The 19,733-nt window shown below is 43.9% G+C and overlaps 1 pseudogene; it reads left to right on the top strand.

Annotated features, from left to right (window-relative positions):
• The first annotated feature begins 3,688 nt into the window (after positions 1 to 3,688).
• Positions 3,689 to 19,733, top strand: part of LOC140198722 (UDP-glucuronosyltransferase 1A6-like) — a 32,149-nt pseudogene continuing 16,104 nt past the window's right edge.

The raw sequence follows: 19,733 nt of genomic DNA, 5'->3' as shown, positions 1-19,733 counted from the left end.
TGCCATGCGACCTTGACTGTCAGAGTGAGTCGGCCTCACATCTGCACACAAGTGAAATGAGGTGTCCAGAGGAAATAAAGGAAAAGCCTGCAAAATGAAGCATGGCTTCCCACAGTACCCCATTTTCATGATCATGATCATCTGACACTTACTCCTCTGATGGCCCTGCACCCTGAGCTCTCAGTTCAGAGATGCATCAGGACGTAGCCTTCACACCAACCCTGATGCTCAGCAGTCGGTTGCTTCAGGATGGCAGCTGCCTCTCACCCCAAATACAGACTGCACTCAGTTACTTAAAGATCCCATTTTGTGAGGTGACCCTTCAATGCTTGTCTAGATAAAGTGACACAGCCAATGAGCAGCAAAGGGGAGTCTCAGTCGGAATTACCAGAAGAACACGCACTGATGCGGCCGAACCCAATCCACTCCGTAATTTTGTTCCCACTCTATCTGTGCACCTATCTGTCCAATAAACCAGCTGAACAACCAGCAAAAACACTAGAAATATTCAACACATCGTGCAATGTCTGTAGAGAGGAAAACAGGTACAAAATTCTTCACAAGATTTCTGCATCTGACTGCAGCTGCTAATAGTCCGTGTTAGGGAGCTGGAGTTGGATCATTTGGGAGACCGAGCGGTTGATAGACCCGAGTTATAGAGAGGCAGTCCCACCAAAGCTGCAGGATAAAGGTAGCTGAGTAATCCTCAGTGCAGAGAAAGGGAATAGGCAATCAGTGCAGAATACCCGGTGGCCATTCCTGTTACAAATAAGTATGCCACCTTGGACACTATTAGGGGGAGATGACCTACCAGGATAAAGCCATAGCAGTCAGCTTTCTGGCATTGAGAATGGCTCTGTGGCTCAGAAGGGAAGTGGAGGTGGGGGAGGAGAGGACAACGGTATTCATTTGTTAGGGGAACAGACAGGATGTTCTGTGGATGAAAATGAGAGTCCTGGATGGTATATTGCCTCCTAGGTGTCAGGTTCAGAGATGTTTTCGAATGAATCCACAGCATTCTTAATGGGAAGTGTGAACAGCCCAAAGCCATGGTCCCAATTGGCACCAATGACGTCGGCAGGAAGGGTGACAAGGTCCTGCAAAGTGACTTCAGGGAGTTAGGTGCTAAGTTAAAAGACAAGAACTCCAGGGTGGTGATCTCAGGATTATTACCAGTGCCACATGCTGGTGAGGCAAGAAATAGGAAGGTAGTGCAGTTTTACATTTAGTTAAGGAAATGGTGCAGGAAGGAGGCTTCAGATCTTGGGTCATTGGATTCTCTTCATGAACAGATGGGAGCTGTTTGCACGTGAACTGGAGGTGGGAACCAAATTCCTTGCAGGAAGGCTAGTTGCTTGGGATAAGGGATGAGAGGAATTAAAGTGGAGTTGCAAGGACATGGGAATCAGAGAGGGAAGCCGGCAAGTGAAATGACTGTAAGAAAAATGGATGCAAATCCTATAAGCAAAAACAAAAATCGACTGTTTGAGCATGGTGTGGCTAATGTTCTGAGATGATTCTACAATGCAAGTAATATGTAGGTAAGGTAGATGATCTCAGAGCATGGATCAGCTTGTGAAATAATGATGTTTTAGCCATTAGTGAGACTTGGTTGCATGAAGAGCAGGATTCTGATTTTCTGGGATTCTGTTGTTTTAGAATGATAGAGGGGTGATAGTAAAGGGAGAAGAATGGCATTACTCATTAAGGAAAATGTCACAACAGTGCTCAGAATACATACTGGAGGGCTCATCTACGAGGCAATTTGGGTGGAACTTTACAATAAAAAAGGGTTAACCACATTGATGGGACTCTATTATAGACCCGTCAATAGGCAGGGATTTAGAGACAGCCTGTCGGGTAAACCATTGTTTTTGTTGACTGCAGATCATGATCTCTCTTTGGGTGCTGCGCTGTTGCTTGGTGGGTGGTGGACACTTTTTGCTGAAGTGGGTGGGGGGCAGGTGGAGGGGGAGGTTCGGGTGTTGATGCTTGCTGCTGCTTGTGCATGGGAGGGGGAGAGGGAGCTTTGGAGTTCTTATATTTTTCATGGTATGCCTGCAAGGACAAGTATTTCAGGTTGTATACTGTATACATTCTCTGATAATAAACAGAACCATTGAATGGTTTGAACCTTTTGGAAACCCTCCTCACACTATTTTATCCTTTGCTATTTCCTCCCGATCTGTAGTAATGAGTTTAAGGGGTGCAGCTCACTAGCCAGGTTTGACAGGAACCTGTTATAGGAATTGACTGTGATGTGACCTTTGACCCTGGGGCATCCACCGCTGCTTGAATTTTCTCAGCACACTTGTGTTATGCTTGTGCATCGAAGGTGTGACCACAGTAAGTGATGCTTGGTTTAAATAATTCATGCATGTTGTATCATGCTCTAAACCCTTAATCTTCTAATCTTTTTTACCATCTTCCCTTAAGGAGGGACAAAAATTGTTTGCAGACTTTTGATGTATCTTGTAATCTCGTGTGCAGTAATTTCCTGTTTCCTTGTGCATTCGTGCTGGAAGGTGTCCAGAGTTTAATTCACTGTTTAGGTCTTCCTCTCCATGCACTCGGGTACTATTGTATCAGGAAGATTAGGTCTGTGAGTAACACACAAAATGCATGAAGAACTCACCAGGTCAGGTAGCATCTGTGGCACAGTTTTATTATAGAGGGATGTCCATTTAGAACAAATATGAGCAGGAACTTCTTCAGCCAGAGGATGGTGATCTGTGGAATTCATCGCCACAGGAGGCCAAGTCACTGGGTATATTGAAAGTGGAGGTTGATAGGTTCATGATTACTCAGATTATCAAAGGTTACAAGAAAAGACAGCAGGATGGGGTTGAGAGGGATAGTAAATCAGCCATGATGGAATGGCAGAGCAGATTCAATGAGCCGAGTGGCCCAATTCTGCTCCTGTGTCTTATGATCTAAAATGATCATTGTCTTGAGATTTTGGCAATGTTCCTTGTAATCCTTACTGGTAAAAATGATGTCATCCGGGTAACACTGAGTGCCTAGCTAGAGTGCAGGTGCAGATGCTATTTCAAAAATAAACCTATTATAACGATAAAGACTTTGTGAGAAATACTTTGGACTCTTCTTCCATCTGTAGATAGGCCTCAGCTAAGTCCGCTTTGTTGAAGAGCTTTCCTCTAGAAAGATTTGCAAATATATCCTTTCTCCTGGGCAGAGGGTATTAATCTATGTTCAATACTGGGGTTGATGGTGACCTTAAAATTACCACATGTCTTAATAGACCTATCCTTCTTGGCTACTGGGACCATAGGTGTAGGCCATGGGCTCCACTCACCTTTGGAAAGAATTCCTTCAGCCTCCATGCGGTCTAGCTCACTGGCTACTTTATGACGGATGGTATAAGGATCTGGATGGGCTTTGTAAAACCTGGGTGTGGCATTTTCATATGACACTATGTTATCTTTGACATGTTTGAGTTTTCCAATGCCATCCTTGAACACTGCTGTGGCAGCATCCAGTACCTTTCCTAAGTACTGATCAGGAAGATAATGCCGGGGAACCACAGTTACGTACAATACTTCTATGTACACCTCTTTTGAATTACTCTCACTGCAATCTGCAGCATGTAATTTCCCTTTAAACAATGTACTTTTAAACCAACTCAATGATCCGCAGAGTTCACGATCTTCTGAAGGACTCAACGGACATGGCCGGAAGTGAGGTGTAGGGAGGGGGTCTCGAAGCCATACTGAAATGCAGGAAGATGAGGCCCTCCTTACTCAGCAACTTGTTAGCAAAGGTGCAGTTGTTGGAGAGCAAAACTGAGGACCTGAGGGCGAGATTGCTGAGTTGGAGGAAAATGAGAGTTTGTTGTGTGCTATGTCTAAGAGAGACATGGCTTTCTCCCAGCACACCAGATACAGTGGTCAGACCTGAAGGCTTCTTGATCTACTGAGTGGACCGAACTGCTGATTCTGAAAAGAAAAAAGGTGGAGGTGTGTGTTTCATGATAAACTTTCGGTGGTGCTCTGATATGGCGGATTTGTCCCCACTAAATCATTCGGTCTTCCCCAACCAGAAGCATTGGATTAACTAAGAGATCCGCAATCTGTTGAGAGCCATTCAAGCTTTGTGACCAAGTAAGGTACAAGAGGTCCAGGTACTTCCTCTGGAAAGCCATCTCATGGGCAGAGTGACAATTCCAGCCTAAACTTGAATCAACAAGGGATGCTCAACAGTTGTGGCAGGGCTTGAATACTATCACCTCTTAGAAAGTTAAATTAGGTAAAATAGGTGACAACAGGGCTTTGTTTCCAGATGAGCTGAATGCCTTCTATGCTTGCTCAGTCCTGAGCCAGCGGACCTAATGTACTTTGATAATAAACTTACTTTGAACTTGGGGGTGTTGCATGCTAATGGTGGATGGATCTCCAATCAAGTTGTGGTTATCTTAGTCAGTCATGGCCCCACAATGCTGGCCCTCCTGTTTTTATCACATCCAAGCCCAATGTGACACGTTGTTTGTTGTATTTCTCTGTTACAAATATCATTTCCACAGGAGTTATCTTTTCTCTGCTATAAGTTCTTAGTCGGATATCTGCAGGCTGTTCAAACTTATTTTGTGCAATGACTAAAACAACTGACCCAGCGTCCAATTCTACCTTAATTAATTTGCCATTCATTTCTCGTGTAAGCCATGTGACTTGTTTCCTGGTGAACGCAGCAGGCCAGGCAGCATCTCTAGGAAGAGGTACAGTCGACGTTTCGGGCCGAGACCCTTCGTCAGGACTAACTGAAAGAAGAGCTAGTAAGAGATTTGTAAGTGGGAATGGGAGGGGGAGATCCAAAATGGTAGGAGAAGACAGGAGGGGGAGAGATGGAGCCAAGAGCTGGACAGTTGATTGGCAAAAGGGATACGAGAGGATCATGGGACAGGAGGCCTAGAGAGAAAGAAAGGGAGGAGGAGGGGAAATCCAGAGGATGGGCAAGAGGTATAGTGAGAGGGCAGAGTGAGAAAAAGGAGAGAGAGAGATAAAGAATATATACTATAATAATAAATAAATAAATAACAGATGGGGTACAAGGGGGAGGTGGGGCATTAACGGAAGTTAGAGAAGTCAATGTTCACACCATCAGGTTGGAGGCTACCCAGATGGAATATAAGGTGTTGTTCCTCCAACCTGAGTGTGGCTTCATCTTTACAGTAGAGGAGGCTGTGGATAGAAATATCAGAATGGGAATGGGACATGGAATTAAAATGTGTGGCCACTGGGAGATCCTGCTTTCTCTGGCAGACAGAGCGTAGGTGTTCAGCAAAACGATCTCCCGGTCTGCGTTGGGTCTCGCCAATATATAGAAGGCCACATTGGGAGCACCAGACGCAGTATATCACCTCGTACCCTCGTACCCCATCCGTTATTTATTTATTTTATATATATATTCTTTTTCTCTCTCTCTCCTTTTTCTCACTCTGTCCCTCTCACTATACTCCTTGCCCATCCTCTAGGCTTCCCCCCTCCCTTTTTGTGGGATAAGGGTTCCTCTTTAATATTCTAGTTGTCCATTCAAAAGTCTTAAAACAGTGGGGCCTTGAACCTGGTAGTATGAGCTCCCCTCTCCTGTTGTAACTTCTGGCCAATGGGAGAGGGGAGCAAAGAGAAGTTTTTGATTGGTATTGGTATTGATTTATTATTGTCACGAGTCAAGATGCAGTCAAAAGCTTGCCTTGGATGTTGTACATGCAGATCAAATCGTTACACAGTGCATTGAGGTATAGTAAGGTAAAACAATAACAATGCAGAATAAAAAGTAAAAGCTACCGAAGGAGTGTGGTGCAGGTAAACAATGAAGTGCGAGATCATGATGAGTTAGATTGTGAAGTCAAGGGTCCCTCTTATCGTACAACAGGGTCCATTCAAGAGTCTGATAACAGTGGGGCAGAATCTGTCCTTGAGCCTGGTGGTACGTGATTTCAGGCTTTTTGTATCATCTGCCTGATGGGAGAGGGAGGAAGAGAAAATGTCTAGGGTTGGTGTTCCTGTTGCCTGGAGTCATTGATTCAGCATCCAGACCAAACTGGAGACCCTTCACAGGAGAGGACATCAAATTGTTATTGTTTCCCTGGAACTCTTTGAAGACATCCCATTACTACACCAGCAAGATTTATTTCATTTCCTTCAGCAAAGAAGATATGGAGCAGATACACATAAATATGATAGAGCTGGCTTTTTACAATGGGACTGTTTTTGAACAGGTTTGGAGGAAAATGCAGCATACCAATGGTACAGGCAGTATGTCCAGTCTAACTGAGAATATTCCAAACAGGAGAAAATCTGCAGAGGCTGGAAATTCAAGCAACACACACAAAATGCTGGAGAAACTCAGTAGGCCAGGCAGTGTCTATGGAAAAGGGTATAATTGATGTTTCAGGCCAAGACCCTTCAGAAGGACTGGACTCTTTTCCATAGATGCTACATGGCCTGCTGAGTTCCTCCAGCATTTTGTGTGTGTGGCTTAAATGTGAATATTTATTGTTAAATGCAGAAGTGATACAGGAGTTGTTAAAGCAAAATTTGATGCCCTGCTGACAAACAGTTAAAGCACTTGGCAAGTACCCCTCTCTCCCCACTGTGAACTTACTGCAATGTATCCCTTGTGGTTTGGAATACTCAGCCACTAGGTGCCCCACACCACTCTCGTACATGCCTAAAACTTTCACAGGAAACACCAATTGAAAGACTTTTCTCCGAAGGACTGGAAACATACCGATTAACTTTTTGGATCCATTGCTCTGTTTCTTTGTGGATTTGTCGTTTGAAGATTTGGCCACCAGGTTCCACCAGAGAGATGTGACCCTGGTCTTCTATCTGGCTGCTGCGATATGACTTCATCCTGGAATACCTCAGACCCCTGATGCCAAACGTGGTACTTGTTGGAGGCATCAACTACAAGGACAGGAAGCTCTTGCCCCGGGGGAAGCAGTACTGGTGTGAATTAAATGATTGGCATGTCTCACTGTGACAAGTGCAAGTACAATCATGTAAAATGGCAGGTACTCACCTCCTGGGTATAAGAAATTGGTGTACTGTTGAATTATTTGACTTTGAAGGTCACTCAGGCAGCATTCAATTTAATCTGAGAAATGGTAATGAAGAAATGGGGATAAATTTGGATAGAATGTACATTAAGTTGAAGATGACCAAGAAGGTAGTATTCCATAAAGTTGCTGCCCTAGTCCTTGAGGATTCTGTCCACGCTTTGGTGACTGGCTGCAGTTCACCCTGTCGACCATGCACACTGTACACAGCGCAGGCTGTGGTTACTGCGCTTGTGCACTGTGGGGAACATGTCCACATAGGTAGTTGGCTAAGGTAAATCTAGTAAAACCAGGAAAGGCGGGAGGAGAAGATGGCAGCGCGATGCAGCCTTTCTGGTGAAATGATATCCTATTTGTTAAATAGGGGCCGTGCACAATTCTGATTTGATGGAGACAGCCGTGAGAAGCATGGAGGAACATCTGGAGAAACTTCTGAAATGCCCAGTTCGCTGCCACTGCTACTGTGCGATTGAGAATCTCTGGAGGGAAGGCCCCAGCTCCTCGGCTTTGCCTGCTGCTGGCAGCCGGGGCTGGGGTCGAGGCGCTTGGCGGAGATGGTGCTCAGTGCTCGGTGTTGGAGGGCTGGTTGGAGGCTCAAAGTTTTCAGACAACTCAGAGTCAGACTGTGGTCGGGCATGGCAGGGAGAGTTTTCTTCCTTTTCCCATCTGTGTGAGATGTGGGACTTTCGAGAGACTTTGAACTTTTTTTAACCGTGCCCATGGTCTGTTCTTTATCAAATTACGGTATTGCTTTGCACTGTTGTAACTATATGTTATAATTATGTGGTTTTGTTAGTTTTTCAGTCTTGGTCTGTCCTGTGTTTCTGTGATATCACACTGGAGAAATATTGTATCATTTCTTAATGCATGCATTACTAAATGACAATAAAAGAGGATTGTGTGTCCTCATAATCTAATCTAATCTAATCTAAGTGCAGATCCTGTAAATGTGTAATAAAAGCAGAGGGTGCTGGAATTACTCATCAGGTCAGCAGCTTCGATGGAAAGAGAAACAGAGTTAATGTTTCAGATTGAAGACCCAAGAACAAAGCTAGGAAAGACCTGGGTGTGTCTGATGTGCTCTGGGGCAGTATCTCCCTGGGAAGGAGAAATTATGAGACTCGCAATTTTCATTGGTAGCTTGGTGCTGAATAACTGAGCTCTGATGAAAAGTCTTTGACCTGAGACATGGACTCTGCTTCTCTCTCTACAGATTCTGACCAGTCTGCTGAGCCCTTTCAGGACCTTCCCTGAATTTGATTCCCCCCATTTCATTTGGTGCTTTTGCCATAAGTCTTTTTCTGTTCCCCTTTCTCAATTCATCAGCGTCCTTAAGCATCAATCAGATGAACCAGACTGCATTTTCCTGGGGATTTTGCTCATGCTACTGGGTTTAGAGTTGGGGAGTGGAGCCCTTAGCAAGCAAAGGAGGAAATGGGCAACGTATTATGAGAAGACTTCCCCAGCACAAATTCCCATTTTAATTTTTTTTTCTTTCCAGGTTCTGGAAAACTTTTTGAACACTCCTGGAGAAAATGGTGCTGTGGCCTTCTCCTGATTGACAAGCCAATCTCAACAACCAACATGATTACAGGAGCATTTGGTCAAATTGCTCAGAAGATGTAAACAAATGGTGGCAGAATTTTGCTGGTCAACACATGCACAACAAACTTGTACAGCCAAGAACCATGCAGGCACTTACGCCTTCAGTCCCTTTCACTGTGGGACAGGCAATGGCAGCAAGAGCCAGAAGATGTTTGATCAGAACGCATGTCTGTATTCATTCCAGGCCTGCCTTTGGGTTGTGATCCCAAGGTCCCTGTTTCATGTGTATTCATCCAGAATACCTAATGAGAGAAAAACAAAACACAGCTGGAAATCTGAGGGATATCAGAAAATGCTGCAAATATCCACAGGTGAGTCAAAGTCTGAGGAGAGAAGAGCAGAACTAATTCTCGTGTCAATGAGTTTCCTTCCGAAACCATTAACATTTGCAACAAAGAAAATGCACACTGAGGTGCATTGGAAGTTTTTTCTGTGTGTGCCAATGACTAGACAATCTATTCTTAATGATGTTACTTGAATGATAACCAATGACCAGGATCACTGGAGTGGTAGCCGTGGGGTCATTTACATCCACACGAGGAAGCTTCACTTTAAAATCTCACTAAAATAATTACACCTAGAACAGTACAGCAACCCCTCAGTACTGCATCAGAGAGCTGAGGCACGGCTTTCTCTTTATGTCTTGAGTTAAAATTGATTCCGGGGCTCGGCTACACTGAAACCTTACTGAACGGGTAAGATTAGTTTGACAGGAGCAAAAGAGGCGGAGGGGTGACCTCAGAAAGCTTTGCAGAATCAAGAGGGGCAGAGACAGGGTAGATGATCACAGGGTAAGGGAGTCTAAAACAACAGGGGGAGGAGACCTGAGGGGCATGTTTTCCACACAGAGCTGTAGGGAGCAGGCTGCCAGAGAAAGTCCAATTACAATGCTTAAAAGACATTTGGACAGGTACGTGGAGAGGAAAGACTTAGAGGGATATGGACCAATGCAGGCAACAGGGGCCATCTTAGGTAGCCATCTTGGTCAGCATGGATGAGTCGGGCCAAAGGGCTGAATGCTGTATGACTCTGCAAATTACCTTTAACTCTCCTGTTACAGGTGGTGTGGAGACACACCAGAGAAAGGCCCTTGAAGCTGGCAACCAACACCAAGCTCATGAAATGGCTACCACAGAATTACTTGCTGGGTAAGAGAGCTACGTTGGTTGATAAGTACAACAGGTTCTGCAAATGCTGGAAATCTAGAGCAACAAACTCAAAATGTTGGAGGAACTCAGCAAGTAAGGCAACATCTCTGGTGAGGAACAAACAGTCAATGTTTTGGGCTGAGACTCTTCATCAGGAGTGGAGAAGAAAGGGGGGGAAAGCCAGAGTTGGGTGGCTGGGGGATGGGGGCTGCAGTAAGAAGCAGGACGATGGCAGGTGGATGGGGTAAAGGGCTGAAGAAGAAGGAGGCTGATAAGAGAGGTCAGTGGACCGTGGAAGAATGGGAGGGAAGAGGAGCTCCAGATGGAAGTGATGAGCTGGTGAGGAGAAAGGATGAGAGGGAAATCAGAATGGGGAATAGAAAAAAGAGAAGAGACAGGGGGTTGAGAACTTACCAAAAGTTATATAAATAGATGTTTATGACATCAGGTTGGCATAGGTCGATAGTATCTTCCTCCACTGGTTGTTGGGTATGGTGACAGGCACCAACTATAGCCTGTTAACAGGAGGGATATATTGTATGCCTTTATTGAAATACTTGATATGTAAAATTGAAGTTTGCAGAGTTGCCAAGGTGGCCAGAAGTTCTGATTTCTTGTGTTCACCAGCTATAGCTGCCATTGAACAGAGGGTGAGTTTCTTGGTAGCCTCCATGATGTTCACGAGAGGCTTCTCCTTCACCTTTACCTCTGCAGCAGTTGCATTCACAGCACCCTCACTTAACTCATTTACACAATAAAGTAGAAATCAGCGAGTCATAGAGTCATCCCTCACATAAAGAGACCCTTTATCCACATCGTCCATGCTGGTTATCCAGTATCCATTTATACTAATTATACTAATCCCAGCTCTTGGTCTGTGCACTTTGGCGATTCAAGTGTTTGCCTAAGTACTTCTTAAATATTGCGAGAGTTTTTTTTACCCTATCTCGGTGAGGTTTAGATTCCAGTCACCCCCTCAGTGAAAAAGTTCTGCCTCATATCCTGTCTGACCCTCTTGCTGTAAGCGTAGGTACCTCTGGTATGGAGAAAAGTTACCTACTACTTATCCTGTCTATGCCCCTTGTATTTTTCTACATCGCTATAATCTCCCCACTCAGCTTCTTCTACCGCAAGGGAAAGAAACCAGCCTGCTCAGATCTCCTCATACCGTAACTCCAACGTTCCACTCCACCTCTAGCCATGTCCTGATGAATCTCCTCAGCATCCTCTCTAGTGCAACCACATCCTTCCTGTAGTGCAGTGACCAGAACTGTACACCACAGCTGAACATGTGCTTGAAAAGCTGTACCATAACCTATCAGCTTTTATATTCTGTGCCCCGTCTAATGAATGCAGGCATCTGAAGTGCCTTCTTCACTACCTCTTCCAGATGTGCTGCTACCTTTGGCAAACCTTGGACTTGCATACCAACTCCTTCAGTTTCTCAATACTCCTTAATGTCCTACCTTTTTTAGTAGATGTTTACCCTTAATGCTCTTCCCAAAGTGCTTACTTCACACTTATCAGGATTAAATTCCATCTGCTTCTACTCTGCCCATTTTAGCAACTGATCAGCTTCATCCTGTAGTCAATGACTGCCCTCCTCACTAATATCAGGCAGCAGCTGTGAGTTTCTTGCTTCCAGCTTGTTACTGGGCCCTGGGTGAGCCAGTCCGAGGAACCTCCAGGTCCAGCACCAGAGCAGAAGTGAAAGGGAGGAGTCTGGGTTCACAGGGAGATGTACAGTCTCTGCTCTCCCTTGACTCTATTCTTAAAGCTGTCATCACCCTACCGTTTGCATCCTCCACCTAAGATGAGCCTCAGGAACCAGAACAAAAAGGGTGAACAGACTTTGCATTTTGTAGAACACAGAACAGTACAGCACAGGAACAGGCCCCCTGACCCACAGCGTTGTAGCAAACCAGCTAAAAAACAAACCAAAAACACTCAAACACTAATCCCTCCTACCTCACAAAGTCCATATCCCTTCATCTTCCTCACATTCATGGGGCTATCTAAACATCTCTTAAAAGCCTCTAATGTATTTGCCTCTACCACCATACCAGGCAGTGCATTCCCGTTATCCACTACTCTCTGAGTAAAAAACTTACCCCTCACATCCCCTTTGAAACTACCCCCCTCACATTCAATGCATGCTCTCCAGTATTGGACATTACAACTCTGGGGAACAGAGACTTCCTGGCTATTCCATCTATGCCTCTCATAATCTTATAAACCTCTATCAGATCTCCTCTCAGCTTCAGCTACTTCAGAGAAAACAGCCAAAGTTTATCCAGCTTTTCACGATAGCACATGCCCTCTAAACTTGGTAAACCTCTTCTGTACTCTCTCCAAAGCCTTGACATCCTTCCTATAGTGGATCAACCAGATCTATATGCAATACTCCTGATGTGGCCTAACTAAAGTTTTATAAAGTTGCAACATAATCTCCTGACTTTTGAACTCAATGCCTCGAATAATAAAAGTAAGCATTCCATAAGCCTCCTTAACCACCTTCTCGACCTGTGTAGGCACTTTGAAGGAGCTATGAACTTGATTACTCTGCTCAGCAAAACTGTTAAGGAGACAGCCCTTAACAGTGTACTGTCTCCTTGTATTTGCCCTACTAAGGTGCAACACCTCATATTTATCTAGGTTAAAGTCTATCTGCCATTTCTCTGCCCATATCTACAAATGATATATACAGTATTGCACTGTATTCTTCGCCAGCCACTATCCACAACTCCACCAATCTTGGTATCATCTGCGAGCTTACTAACCCTCTCATCTATATTTTCGTCCGGTCATTTGTATAAATCACAAACAGCAGAGGTCCCAGTACAGATCCCTGCAGAACACTACTAATTACAGACCTTCAGCTCAAATAAGCCTTCGATCACTACCCCCTGTCTTCTATGCTCAAGACAGTTCTGAATCCAAACAGCCAATTCACCGTGGACCCCATGCATCCTAATCTTCTGGATTAGCCTTCCATGAGGGACTTTGTCAGACACCTTACTAAAATCTATGTAGGTACCATCCACTTCCCCACCTTCATCAATCTCTCTCGACACCTTGTCAAAAAACTCAATCAAGTGGATAAGACACAACCTGCCCCACACAAAGCCATGCTGGCCTAGTTAGGCCATGGGCTTCCAAATGCTGATATATCATATCCCTAAGAATTTTCTCCAGCAATCTCCCTGCAGCTGATGTGAGACTCATGTCCTGGGTCTATAGTTCCCAGCATTTTCCCTTGTTCCTGTAGGTAAAGGTACAACATTAACCACTCGCCGGTCCTCCAGATCATTGCCTGTGTCTAGAGAGGACATGAAAATACTGGTCAAGGACCTAGCAATCTTGTCTCTTGCCTCATTCAATAACCAGGGGTAAATCCCATCAGGCCTTGGGAACGTATCCACCTTAATACTCATTAGGAGGCCCAACACTTCCTCCTCCTTGACCACCAAACACCCTAACGTACTTATACACTCAGTACTGATCGCCTGGTTCTCCACATCCTTTTCCTTGTAAAAACAGAAACAAAGTACTCATTAAGTACCTCACTTACATTTTCTGCATCCAAGCAAATGTTCCCTTCTTTATCCTTGAGTTGTCCTACCCTCTTCCTAGTTATCCTCTTTCTCTTGATGTATGTATAGAATGCCTTGGGATTCACCTTAATCCTACTTGCCAAGGGCTTTTCATGGCCCTTCCAGGCTTTCCTAATTCCCTTCTTTAGTTCTTTTCAGGATTCTTTAAGCTGCTCATGTACTCCGTTTGATCCTAACTTCTGAAGCTTTGCATACCTTTTCATCTTCTTCTTGACTAATTTCATCAGCTCTCTGGACATCCATATCTTTCCATCCCTGTCCTTCCTTCTACCAGAAACATACCTTTCCCATAGTCTGTGCAACTGATCTTTAAACACCCTTCATATGTCTGCTGTGAACTTGCCAGAAAAAAGGTGTTCCCAACTAACGTTTCTGCCTAATGCCTTCGTAGTCTGCCCTACCCCAATTTAATACTCTCCTGCAAGGACCATACCTATCCTTGTCTGTAACTATCCTGAAATTGAGGGAGTTGAGGTCACTATTTTCTAACAGCTAACCCACTCAAAGGTTTATTACCCATCAACACCAGGTCCAGTACAGCCCCTCCTCTGGGGGAGATAAAGGTGAGCAGTTTCAAGTTCCTGGGTGTCAACTTCTCCGAAGATCTATCCTGGGACCAACATATTGAGGCAATTACAAAGAAGGCACGATGGGAGGTTGAGGGGACTTGCTTTGTCACTAAAGACTCACAAATTCCTACAGATGTACTGCGGAGAGCATTCTAACTGGTTACATCACTGTCTGGTATGGAGGGGCCACTGCGTAGGATCAGAAAATGCGGCAGAAAATTATAAACTCAGCCAGCTCAGTCACCAGCATCGAGGACCTCAAAAGGTGATCCCTCAAAAAGATGACATCCGTTATTGAGGACCTCCATCACCTACGACATGCCCTTTCCTCATTGCTACCATCAAGGAGGAGGTACAGTAGCCTGAAGACACACTCTCAACATTTCAGGAACAGTTTCTTCCACATCCACCACCAGATTTCTGAGTGTTCAATAAACCATTGTACATTACGTCAGTATTTTTTCTCTCTCTCTCTCTTTGCACTATTTATTTAATTTCAGTTATATATATATTACTTATAGTAATGTATAGTTTTATTATTATGTATTGCAATGTACTGCTGCAGCAAAACAATAAATTTCATGACAAATGCCAATGATATAAAACCTGATTCTGATTCTGATTTGCAGATATTGAGAACTTATAGGCTTTGTGCCAAATGATTTGCACACAACGGGCTGCAGTTTGTAAATAAAACCAACCTATCAAAGGTGTCTGGAACTTGTACTTTTAAATTTGTGGTCGCTAGGCTTCTCCCTCCCCAACCTTATGGAAAGCATGACTGAAAATTGATGCTAGGGTTTCAAAGCTCTTACCCCGAAGAACAATAAAGCTAGGGATCCTTTGTGTAAGAGAACATTCCTGTAAACATTTTAGTCTCATGATTGCTCAAGCTAATTCAGATAGGGGCAATAACTCTACTGGGTGTTTTTATAGACTCCACCCAATAGTAACAGGGATATCGAGGAGCAGATAGGGAGACAGATTCTAGAATGGTGCAATAATAATAAGGTTGTTGTGATGGGAGATTTTAACTTTCCTAATATTAATTGGCATCTTCTTATCACAAGGGGTTTAGATAGGGTGGAGTTTATTAGGTGTGTTCAGGAAGGTTTCCTGACACAATATGTAGATAAGCCAACTAGAGGAGAGGCTGTACTTGATCTGGTATTGGGAAATTAACCTGGTCAGGTGTCAGATCTCTCGGTGGGAGAACATTTTGGAGATAGTGATCACGATTCTTTCTCCTTCACCACAGCGCTGGAGAGGAATAGGAGCAGACAATTTGGGCAAACACTTAATTGCAGTAGGGGGAAATATGATGCTATTAGGCAGGAACTTGGGAGCATAAATTGGGAGCAGATGTTCTCAGGGAAATACATGGCAGAAATGTGGCAAATGTTCAGGGAACATTTGCATGGAGTTCTGCATAGGTATGTTCCATTGAGGCAGGGAAAGGATGGTAGAGTTAAAGAACTATGGTGTACAAAGTATGTAGAAAATCTAGTTAAGAAGAAAAGAAAAGCTTATGAAAGGTTCAATAAACTAGGTACTGTTAGAATTCTAGAAATTACAAGGTTGCTAGGAAGGTGCTTAAGAATGGAATTAGGAGAGCCAGAAGGGGCCATGTGAAGGCCTTGGTGAGCAAGACTAAGGAAAACGCCAAGGCATTCTACAAGTATGTATGTGAAGAGCAAGAGGATGTGCCATGCGAGAATAGGAGCAATAGTGGAAACACGTGCATGGAGTCAGAGGAGATAGTGGAGGTACTTAATGAACACTTTGCTTCAGTATTCACTAGGGAAAAAGACCTTGGCAATTGTGGGGAATACTTACAGCAGACTGAAACACTTGAGCATATAGACATTAAGAAAGAGGATGTGCTGGAGCTTTTGAGAAGCATTAAGGTAGGTAAGTCACTAGAACCGGATGAGATATACCCCAGTCTGCTGTGGGAAGTGAGGGAGGAGATTGATGAGCCTCTTGCGATGATCGGGACAGGAGAATTACTGGAGGATTGGAGGTTTGCAAATGTTGTTCCCTTGTTTAAAAAAGAAAGTAGAGATAACCCAGGAAATTATAGACCAGTAAGTCTGACTTCAGTGGAGAGGATCCTGAGAGGCAGGATTTATGAGCATTTGGAGAGACATAATCTGGAATGGGATAGTCAGCATGGCTTTGTCAAGGGCAGGTCGTGCCTTACGAGCCTGATTGAGATCTTTGAGGATGTAACAAAACACATTGATGAAGGTAGAGCAGTGGATGTAGTGTATATGGATTTCAGTTAGGCATTTGATAAAGTTCCCCTTGCAAGGCTTCTTCAGAAAGTAAGGAGACAGGGGATCCAAGGGGACCTTGCCTTGTGGATCCAGAATTGGCTTGCCCACAGAAGCCAAAGGGTGGTTGTGGATGGTTCATATTCTGCATGGAGGTTGGTGACCAGTGGTGTTCTGCAGGGATCTGTTCTGGGACCCTCCTTGTAATATTGATGTGACTCGAACACTGCTGCAGATTGAACAACCACGTTTTTTTAACAGACTTCCATTTTTGCTTCTCTACAGCCTGACGTCATACACACTCTGACGCCACGAATACTCACACAATACATTACATCCCCCTTCTCAAGATTTTCTTTTTCTTTTTACAACACTGTGAATTACCAAAACAATGCCTCTAGGTATGCCTTTCTTACAGTGAAACAACCATGACATAAACTAAAAATAATCTTAACTTCTTGTATTATATTCTGCATTGTATCTTACAATACTAACAGCAGTGTATTTTCTTTTACTAGCATAGACTAATACTTTATATTTTACTTTATACATAATACTTTATTGTCGCCAAACAATTGATACTGGAGCGTACAATCATCACAGCGATATTTGATTCTGCTCTTCAGGCTCCCTGGAGTACAAATCAATAGTAAATAGTAAAAATTTAAATTATAATCATAAATAGAAAATAGAAAAGGGAAAGTAAGGTAGTGCAAAAAATCCAAGAGGCAGGTCCGGATATTTGGAGGGTACGGCCCAGCTCCGGGTCAGGATCCGTTCAGCAGTCTTATCACAGTTGGAAAGAAGCTGTTCCCAAATCTGGCCCCTGAGCCTTCTCCTGGAGGGAAGAAGGACGAAAAGTGTGTTGGCTGGATGGGTCGTGTCCTTGATTATCCTGGCAGCACTGCTCTGACAGTATAATAAACCTTTTATTTCACACCTTGGAACTTATAATACGTGTGACTTTGCCTCAAACTGTGTGAGACTGTATGTATGTCTAGTCTCTGTATCTAGCTGGAAGTTTGATTTCCCAGACCGTGTGTGATACAACTGTGACTGTGCTTATCCTTCATCCGTGTCAGTCTCTCGAGTGACCTCTGTGTCTTTGCGGTCTGCATCACTCTTGGTGTCGTTTGTTTCCATGACTGTATATGTGGAAATGTCCTGTGCATCTGTATGTGGAAACTCCCTCTTGCCTGTCTTCAGCAGATGCTTCCTGTTCCTCCTGTAGACTCTTCCATCCGGCGTGCGAACTATGAAGGATCTTGGTTGCTGATGTCTGTTCACAACCACAGCTGGTTGCCAAGTGTCTCCTCTCTGTATTCTGATCTTACATTTACTTTTGTTCAGTTTTAGGTTGTACTCACATGCTCTCTCCAGGAGCTTCCTCAGTCTCTGATCATGTTCCTCAATTGTGTCACCCCATATCAGCAAATCATCAATGATATTGAACACCCCGCCCAGGCCTTCAATCATTTGTGCCACGGATCTCTGGAATACCTCTGATGCAGAAGAAATCCCAAAGGGTAGACACAGGAAACGATATCTCCCTATGGGCGTGTTGAAAATGCATAATCCGGAACTTTCTTCATCTAGCTTGATCTGCCAGAAACCTTGATTTGCACCTAATACTGAAAAGTATTTCACATTAGGCATACGAGAGACAACCTCTTTAACCGTGAGCAGCGGATAGTGCTCTCTTTTGATGGCTTGGTTGAGATCTTGTGGATCCATGCAAATCCTCATCTTTTTTTCTGTGACCACTGTCACCATACTATTCACCCAGTCGGTTGCTTCTATTTGTCTTGTTATGACTCCGATCTGTTCCATTCTACATAGCTCCTCCACTACTCGATCCCTGAGAGCTACTGGAATCTTTCTCGGGGCATGCACGACTGGTGCAATAGTTGGATCAATCTTGATATGGTGTTTCCCTGGTAAACATCCTAATCCAGAAAACAAGTCATCAAAGTCTTTGAGAATGTCATTTTCTTTTTCAACACCATAGATTCGCTTCACCAGGCCTAGCGTTGTGCATGTTGCTTTTTCCAGTGCTGGAACATGTTGCTGCACTATTTCAAACTCGACCTTGTATTTTTGACCTTTGTACACACAGGTGAGTGCCTTTTTGCCCAATGGTACTGTCTTGTGGCCGAAATATGCAACAAGCTTGCAGGTGGATTTTCTCAGCCTTCCTCTGATGTCCAGTGAGTTGAATGTTTCTGCTGACATTACATTGCACTTTGCCCCAGTGTCAAGCTTAAATGTCACATTCCTTCTGTTTATTATCGGTTCTTGAGTCCAATCATCTTCATCCTCCATCTCTGCCTTGTCAATATTCTTGATGCATACCTCCTGTTCCACTCCAACTGTGCCAATGAACATGTCACTGTTGCCCTCACTCTGTTCCACAGCATGCATTTTCCTTGCGTGCTCCTTCGATCTGCACATCTTCGCAAAGTGATTTCTTTTCTGGCATAACTTGCATGTCTGACCAAAGGCTGGACATTTTCTGTATCCATGTTTATAACCACATCTGTTGCAGTTAACTTCGTTTTGATCATCCTGTGGAGCTGGCTTTGTCCTACTCTTGTCAGTTTTCACAGTTTTTATTTTGTGCACTTCAATCTCTTCATTGAGCACTTTAACCAGACTTGACGTGATCTCGCTGGCACAGCAAACATCAATCACCTTTTCTAATGTAAGATCCGCCTCTCTCAATAGCCTGCCTCTCACTTGATCATCTCGTATGCCGCATACAATCCTGTCACGTATTAAAGAATCATGCAGTTGTCCGAACTCACAGTCTTTTGCCTTGTTCTTCAAATCTGTTACAGAGGCATCTATGGTCTCTATTGGTCCTTGAGCCCTCGTGAAAAACATATGTCAGATGTACGGTAGGTTTTTTTCTTGGTTCGCAGTAATCTTGAAACTTTTTCTTCAACACTTCAATTTTATCTTGCTCATCACCTTGGAAGACAAACATGTTGCAAACCTTTATTGCCTCTTCCCCCGCCACATGCAGAAACGTAGCACATTGCACTTTCTCCGTCTTTTCAGCTACGCCGCTAGCAGTGCAAAACAGCTCAAACTTCTGGATCCATATTTTCCATTTCTCAGCAAGATTACCTTGTCAGTTTAAACTTGACAGTGGCTGTAACTGTGACCTCTTTTATGCGTCTTCTCTTCCTTTTTTTTCGCAATTTCTTCTGACACCATGTAATATCGATGTGACGCGGACACCGCTGTAGGTTGAACAACCACGTTTATTTACCAGACTGCCATTTTTACTTCTCTACGTCCTGACGTCATACGCACTCTGACACTACAAATTCTCACACAATACATTACACTCCTCTTCGTGATTTTTATAAATGACCTGGATAAAGAAGTAGAAGGGTGGATTAGTAATTTTGCTGCTGCCACAAAGGTTAGGTGTGTTG

The sequence above is a fragment of the Mobula birostris genome, chromosome 6 (assembly GCF_030028105.1).
Source record: "Mobula birostris isolate sMobBir1 chromosome 6, sMobBir1.hap1, whole genome shotgun sequence".
Taxonomy (NCBI): Eukaryota; Metazoa; Chordata; class Chondrichthyes; order Myliobatiformes; family Myliobatidae; genus Mobula; species Mobula birostris.
The sequence above is the reverse complement of the archived record's forward strand: the minus strand, read 5'-3'. Positions and strand labels throughout refer to the sequence as shown.